At 35.6% G+C, this 7,548-nt stretch overlaps 2 pseudogenes across 3 annotated transcripts; both read left to right on the top strand.

Moving 5' to 3' along the window:
• The first annotated feature begins 500 nt into the window (after window positions 1-500).
• On the top strand, window positions 501-2,639 carry LOC111289433 (geranylgeranyl diphosphate reductase, chloroplastic-like; annotated as a pseudogene).
• Window positions 2,640-4,361: 1,722 nt separating this feature from the next.
• On the top strand, window positions 4,362-7,342 carry LOC111283663 (malate dehydrogenase, chloroplastic pseudogene; annotated as a pseudogene). Of its 3 annotated transcripts, none has more exons than XR_016329324.1 (2): window positions 4,362-4,490; window positions 5,860-7,342. The product of XR_016329324.1 is annotated as a malate dehydrogenase, chloroplastic pseudogene, transcript variant X3 (transcript). The 3 variants fall into 3 exon arrangements; XR_016329322.1 differs by having other exon boundaries at window positions 4,477-4,614; XR_016329323.1 differs by lacking the exon at window positions 4,362-4,490 and adding an exon at window positions 4,565-4,708.
• The last annotated feature ends 206 nt before the right edge of the window (window positions 7,343-7,548 follow it).

Raw genomic sequence — 7,548 nt, 5'->3', positions numbered from 1 at the left:
AATCAAATGCGCAGGAAAAATAAAGCACACCAAGATTTACGTGAAAAACCCTCCAGTGTAGAGAGAAAAACCACGGGCCACCAGAAAAATCTTCACTATCAAATAATAGTTATACAAAGTTCTTCTCTAGTTAAAACTAGAGCTAATCAACAACTAGAGAAACAATTGGAGAAATCTCACCAAATAAGTGACTCAACAAATACACCCTGGATTTGTTCCTAGAGAGCTTCAAACCCGATCTTCACCGTTCAGAATGTATAACTCTGAATCATAAACCTCCTGACAAGGTTTCAACTCAATCGGACCACGGATCGACTTCCGTTTAACCAACTCTCCCTTCTCTTTTTTCTCTCTCTGCTTTTCCTGGCTTTTCTTCTTTCTCTGCTTGGTTGTCGACACACACATAAAACAACCCCACCTCTTTTTTATTAAGTAGCTAGGGCTCTGTGTAAAATAAAAGATCAAGGCTCATGGCCTTTACTTGGTCCAAAATCACTTACATGGGACTGGACCCCATTTTCCTAACAGCTTTTAGACATTTCACAGGCCTCCGCCGTAGCTCCGCCGTGCCTGCAACCACTACCACCTCCACGACCCTCTCCAAACCTGTAATCAAATTCCATGTGTCAGCTGCCAAAACCTCTCCAAGACTAAGCAACCGCAACCTCAGGTAGCGTCATAGGCTGTGGTCCGGCGGGAGGATCAGCCGCTGAAACTCTCGCAAAGAGTGGCATCGAAACGTTCCTCGTAGAGCGTAAACTCGACAACTGCAAACCTTGCAGGGGAGCCATCCCACTTTGCATGGTGGGTGAATTTGACCTGCCATTGGATATCATCGACCGGCGAGTCACCAAAATGACGATGATTTCTCCATCCAACATAGCTGTTGACAATGGTCAAACGCTGAAGCCGCATGAGTACATTGGGATGGTGAGAAGGGAAGTGTTGGATGCTTACTTGAGGGAGAGAGCGAGGGAGAATGGGGCAAATGTCATAAATGGGTTGTTCTTGAAGATGGATATGCCCAAGCCCAAGATTTGGATGAGCCTTACATTTTGCATTATACCTGCATTATACCGAGTATGATGGGAAGAAGGGTGCTATGGGTGAGAAAGTTACTTAGGAAGTTGATGCTGTGATTGGAGCTGATGGGGCTAATTCTCGTATTGCTAAAGCCATTAATGCTGGCGATTATGATTAGCCTATTGCATTTCAGGTTTATATTTTCACACATAGGTTTTCTTTTTAATACAATTTTCCCTTTTTTTTTTGGGTTATTGGTTGTGTTTATTTTTGCAGAGAATATATAGGTGGATGGACGAGTAGAAATTACCATCATAATCAAACATCCTTTAACACATAGTACTAATTGAGAAATTGGAAAATAATTGAATTTAGTAATCTGCATTACACGATAACGATTGACAAAAAAAAATGAAAGCATCACTATTTAAATTTTTAGCAAAAACTGTATATGAATTTAATAAAAACTAAAAAAAATATATGTTTCATGTTTAACTTGTAAACACAAATTTGATATGATAATCGTCTTGTATTTGATATGAAATGACATAGATTGTAGTGCTGCATATAATTAAACAACATCATGTAAGGTGGGGGTTTGAACAAGAAATCTAACAAGGTTTCCCCCTAACCATTGGAATGTTAAAGTATGTTTTATTAGGGGTAATATTATTTGATTTTTTTTTTAATTTTGAAAGGATATGATAGATCTCATCAAATAATTTATGTGCTTGGTCAAGGACTGAAAGAGTTGTTGGCAAAGGGAACAAGGGTTTTTACTTGAAATATTACTATTCCACAGAATTCCACTACAACATCGACTGATTCATAAAATCTCATTGTAATCGCAGGAGAGAACTAAAATCCCTGATGACAAAATGGTGTACTACGAGAATCTTGCTGAAATGTATGTGGGAGATGATGTCTCACCAGATTTCTATTGTTGGGTCTTCCCCAAACGTGATCATGTTGCAGTTGGAACTGGCACAGTGACTCACAAGGGTGACATCAAGAAGTTCCAGCTAGCCACTAGAAACAGAGCAAAAAACAAGATCCTTGGAGGTAAGATTATACTAGTGGAGGCACACCCAATTCCTGAGCACCCTCGTCCACGCAGGTTATTAGGAAGAGTACCCTTAGTTGGGGATGCAGCTGGATATGTGACCAAATGCTCAGGTGAAGGTATCTATTTTGCAGCTAAAAGTGGGAGAATGTGTGCCGAGGCCATAACTGAGGGGTCACAGCGTGGGAAGAAGATGGTGGATGAAGGAGACTTGAGGAAGTACTTGGAGAAGTGGGACAAGACATACTGGCCTACTTACAAGGGACCGGATGTCCTGCAGAAGGTTTTCAACAGATCAAATCCTGCAAGGGAAGCTTTCGTGGAGATGTGAGCGGATGAGTATGTGCAGAAGATGACATTCGACAGTTACTTGTACATGACAGTGGCACCTGGGGATCCATTGGAGAATCTGAAGTTGGGTGTGAATACCATCGGGAGTTTGGTGTAGCCAATGCACTTACGAAGGCAATGGAAAAGCTAAACGTATAAGATAAACATCATTAGTTTTCGATAACTGGTCTTCCATTCTGTTAAAAATCATGGTTTGTTCTTACTTTGAACTAGTAAAACAAATCACTAAATATTCCTTGGTAAAAACGAAAATACTTTATCTTTAACAAGATTTTCTGTAGCAAACAATACTAAAGATTTTCTGCAGCAAACAATACTAAAAAAATTTTGCTTTTAATTGAGAAAGGATTGGGAGGAAGAATGGAGCTATTATGAATTGAGTTGCATTGTATTGTCCAAATGAATTCACATCAATTTTTATTTATAAAGATTAAATTTTAAGGTTGTGATCTTTTGATTATATTGTTTCAATCAAAGATTACTTTTTTTTTATTAAAAATGTCTTTTTGAAATATTATAAATATATTTATTCATTTGAATTTAACATAAAGAAAAATTATTACTCCTTCCAATTTCTATAAAGATTCTAATGCATTTGACACATATGTAGTCAATTGCTTTATGAAGCCATTACTCCTTTCAATTTCCAAAAAGGTTCTAAATCCAACCCCCCGTAGAGTAATGGATTCCTCTTCAATGACAGTCGATTATTATGGTATAAATCAATTTCCAAAAGATTCTATAAATATTAGCAGTCGATTTCATTAGTGTTTGAAATTGGTTCTACTTACTTTCAGCTCTAACAATTGATTGTTTTAGGTTGGCAGTCGACAGTTATTTATATAAAATTTATATTTAGTTTATATTTGTCAAAACAGTTGATTCAATGTCTCTAGCAATCGACTGCTTTCCTTGAAAACTTCAAGCAACATACTCTTCTAAATATGACAATCTGACTTTTTACATATATAATTTTCTTAATATAATTCTTTTAAATCTAGAATCATATCATTAATCTTTGAAATTTTATCTTAAATCATCGTATAGTTTAATTAGATTTTTTTTTTATTAAATTTATTATTTAATCATAGTTTCATATTTTAAAAATATTTTTTAACAAAAAGTGACTTAATAAATCAATCTAAATTTGTTTAAACTTTGGATTCATTCAAGCTTTGTATCAATTGAAGGGAAGCTATTGCTACATTATAATTATATATTAAGTTTCTTTTAGAAAGTGACTTGAAAGTTGAAAATGGTTAAATAACATAATTAAATAGAGGAAAGAACAACCACATCAATTATGTGGTAAATCTTGGTGTCACCCATGTATGCAAATGTCATCTATTACGATGGCTTAAGTGTGGGGTGAACTTAGCATTGTCCTCTCAAATTCATTTTTATGTTAGTAATAATTGAAAGAAAATACCAATTGGTGATCTCATCCTTTTCCTTTCAAACTTTTATTAATGTTAGTAATTCAAAGAATATTCCATTATACCATTAGGATACTATAATAAAATCTTAATTTGATTTTAAGATATTAAATTGCATGAATCCAAATTATATTTTGATTGCTTATACGTAAACATATATATATATATACTTTATATTTGATATATTAATGTAAATTATAATATGATAATTTTATATTTTAATATAAAATAAACAATATATAAATTTCAAAAGCTGCACCAAATAAAATCTGATTTTCTGATGTTAAGTAACCTAATTACCGGACAAGGGACAAGAAAACAAAACAAACTACCAAACGAAAGATCAATTAAAAAGCGTCGGGAAAGGCAAGCAAAAGCGAAAGAAGCGAACTTTAATCTAAGCCGTAGAAATCATCGTTTCAACTATCGGCCACGATTTCTCCTTGGCAAACAAAACGTGAAAAAAAAAAGAAAAAAAAAGAAGAGAACAAAAACAAAAACGACGCTTTTTGTAGGTTCTTTCCACACAGTGGCGGCGTACTCGGAACACAGAAAGAAAAAAAATCGGGAAACAGAAAATATTGAAGCAAAAGGAGTAGGTGAGGTTGAAAATTTTGGTGAGTTGTTCAAAGCTCATTGGTGGAGTTTCCTATAAATAAAAAAGCGGAAAAAAAGACCAATTTTCTTATGTATTGCTTGTTTCCTTTAAGCTAGCTCTCTCTCTCTATTCAGATCTCAAAGGTTTTTTTTTTTTAATTTTATTTTTGATCTTCATTTGGAGTTATAATTCTTCAAATCAAAACTATGAGTTTTGTTTCTTTGTGCAAAATAAAATGTGGGTTTTGTTTATTTATCTGAAGTATGATCTGGTTTGGTTTTTTTTGTTGTTTCTGATTGTTATTGTATTATTTTCTTCTTTTTAAGATGTTCATTTTCCTTGTAATCTTTTCATAGTAGAGGACTAAGATGCAATATTGATTAGATCTGTTGCTTTCGATTCTCTATATGATTTGTGTTTCTTTCATTTTCAGCTTGGAACTTTGGATTCTTGTTTCTCTTTTTTGCTCATTTATGATTAGTTTATGCTATAATTTTTTTATAGATATGTATGCCTTGAGGGTATCTCGTGAAAAATATGCTATGTTTTTGGGGAAAGTGTTTGTTGATTTTTCTTCGGTTGCCTGAGTAAATGTTTGGGAGCAAAGAGGAACTTGTTTCTTAATGCTACCCGGCTATTATTTTCAATGATTTGTAAAAGTGGAAAGATGGTCTTGAATAGTGAAATTCCAGGATTCAACATTCGAGATTTGTGAATTATAGATAAGGGATATTTGATCCCATTTACATTATTGTTTATTTCAAGTTTGTGAAAATGATATTTGGAATATGATTAAAAGAAATAATATGTTAACTAAAACCAAGTTAATGGGAAATGGCATCAAATTTTATATAGTGAAGAAGCATGGTTGTCTTTTTTAATAGCTTTGTTGACCACTAGACGTGCTGCAAAAGCAATGGAATCTCATATTTTTCTCTATGGTTTCTAGGATCTAATTTTCTCGAGTGCAGAAGGATTTTGTGTAGGATTAGGATGGCTCATTTTTCTTTGAAATGAAAGTGAATACGAGTTGATACCTTTGGTTGCATGGAAGGCCCCTGCTATTGCTTTCAGTCTTTGATTTAAAGGCATAATGGATCTATTAGTTCCTTTTGCTTTTAGTTCTCTTTAAATACTCATTCTCAATTATTAAGATAGAAGTAGATGCTTACTTCTCTGGTTTTTATTTTAGAATGCAAGCTTGACTTATATATGCATTTCATGTTTATTTCTTTGGCATCTATTTGTTTTTCTGTCACGTCTGCTTCTCTTTACTTTGAAAATGAGAACATGCATTTTGGATACGAGTCATTCAGCTTGTTGATTATTTTACTTGATTTCTGGATTTACCAGTAGGCTAGGCCTTGACAATTTTTCCTCTTTTATAGTGTGAGATGGCAACAACATCAACAACTATCTTCTCAATTGGATCAACTGTCTCCTTTGGAAGCAGGGGGAGCCCTCTTTCACAAACAAAACCTTTTTCTGTAAGGTTCACCTCCCAGAATTCATTTGCAAGTTTCAGTGGCCTCAAGGCAGCAACATCTGTGAACTGTGAATCAGGATCTTCCTTCCTAGGCAAGGAAAGCTGCTCAGCTCTTAAAGGCTCTTTTACACCAAAAGCACAGAAAGCAAACCACAGGTCTCAGTATGGCCTACAGCCTATGGCATCTTACAAAGTGGCTATACTTGGAGCTGCTGGAGGGATTGGTCAGCCATTGGCACTTCTAATCAAGATGTCCCCGCTGGTTTCAGCCCTGAATCTCTATGATATAGCAAATGTCAAGGGAGTTGCTGCTGATATCAGTCACTGCAATACTCCTTCTCAAGTTCTGGATTTCACTGGTGCTTCTGAATTAGGAAATTGTTTGAAAGGTGTGAATGTAGTGGTTATTCCTGCTGGAGTTCCAAGAAAGCCCGGTATGACTCGTGATGACCTATTCAACATCAATGCCAACATTGTGAAGACCTTGGTTGAGGCTGTTGCTGATAACTGTCCTGATGCCTTCATCCATATTATTAGCAATCCAGTTAACTCCACGGTACCAATTGCTGCTGAAGTTCTGAAGCAAAAGGGTGCTTATAATCCAAAGAAGCTTTTTGGTGTTACCACATTGGATGTTGTCAGAGCCAACACATTTGTTGCTCAGAAGAAAAACCTTAAGCTCATTGATGTGGATGTTCCAGTTGTAGGGGGACATGCTGGTATCACCATTTTACCCTTGCTGTCAAAGACAAAACCCTCTTTTAGCTTTACTGATGAAGAAGTGGAGCAACTAACTGTCAGGATTCAAAATGCTGGGACAGAGGTTGTGGAGGCAAAGGCAGGTGCAGGGTCTGCCACCCTGTCCATGGCCTATGCAGCAGCAAGATTTGTTGAATCATCCCTTCGTGCTTTGGATGGAGATGGGGACGTCTACGAGTGCTCTTTTGTGCAGTCAGATCTGACTGATCTTCCATTCTTTGCATCTAGGATCAAGCTTGGAAGGAAAGGGATTGAAGCTTTGATTCCATCAGACCTTACAGGGTTATCTGAGTATGAAGAGAAGGCTTTGGAAGCTCTGAAGCCAGAATTGAAGGCCAGCATTGAGAAGGGAATAGCATTTGTGCAGAAGCAACCGGTTACTGCTTAAAACTCAAGTTTTTGAAGCACTAACCTTGTTGACACCATGGTTAACAGAGAGATAACTAAGTATGGTAATTTTGTTGTGGATTTATCCTTGCATCAGCACATTCAGTTTTGTAGAATGGAAGTTTTTTAGTTTCATTTTCCAATGATATCACAGAGTACCAAACTTAAAAGGGCATTTTAGTGTTGTAGTAGTTGGACGGTTTTTGAATAACACGGCCAGTGCACTACATTACTTTTTATTACTGTGTCAAATGAGTGCTAAATTCAACTTTCTTTTTAATTTTTGCCAAGATGGTCCCTGTTATTGTGCTTTCTCCAAAAACTTTATACTATATGATAAGATTTTTGTTGTTAACTGCCGAAGATTATTGGTTACCATTTTCATATTATGAAGAAAATGATTTGTGCACAAATATGTATGATTCCAGGGACCAAAATTCAAAGA

This window comes from Durio zibethinus, chromosome 17 (assembly GCF_047325235.1).
Source record: "Durio zibethinus cultivar Kanyao isolate XHJ-2024 chromosome 17, ASM4732523v1, whole genome shotgun sequence".
Lineage (NCBI taxonomy): Eukaryota > Viridiplantae > Streptophyta > Magnoliopsida > Malvales > Malvaceae > Durio > Durio zibethinus.
This window is presented reverse-complemented; position numbering and strand designations above follow the sequence as displayed.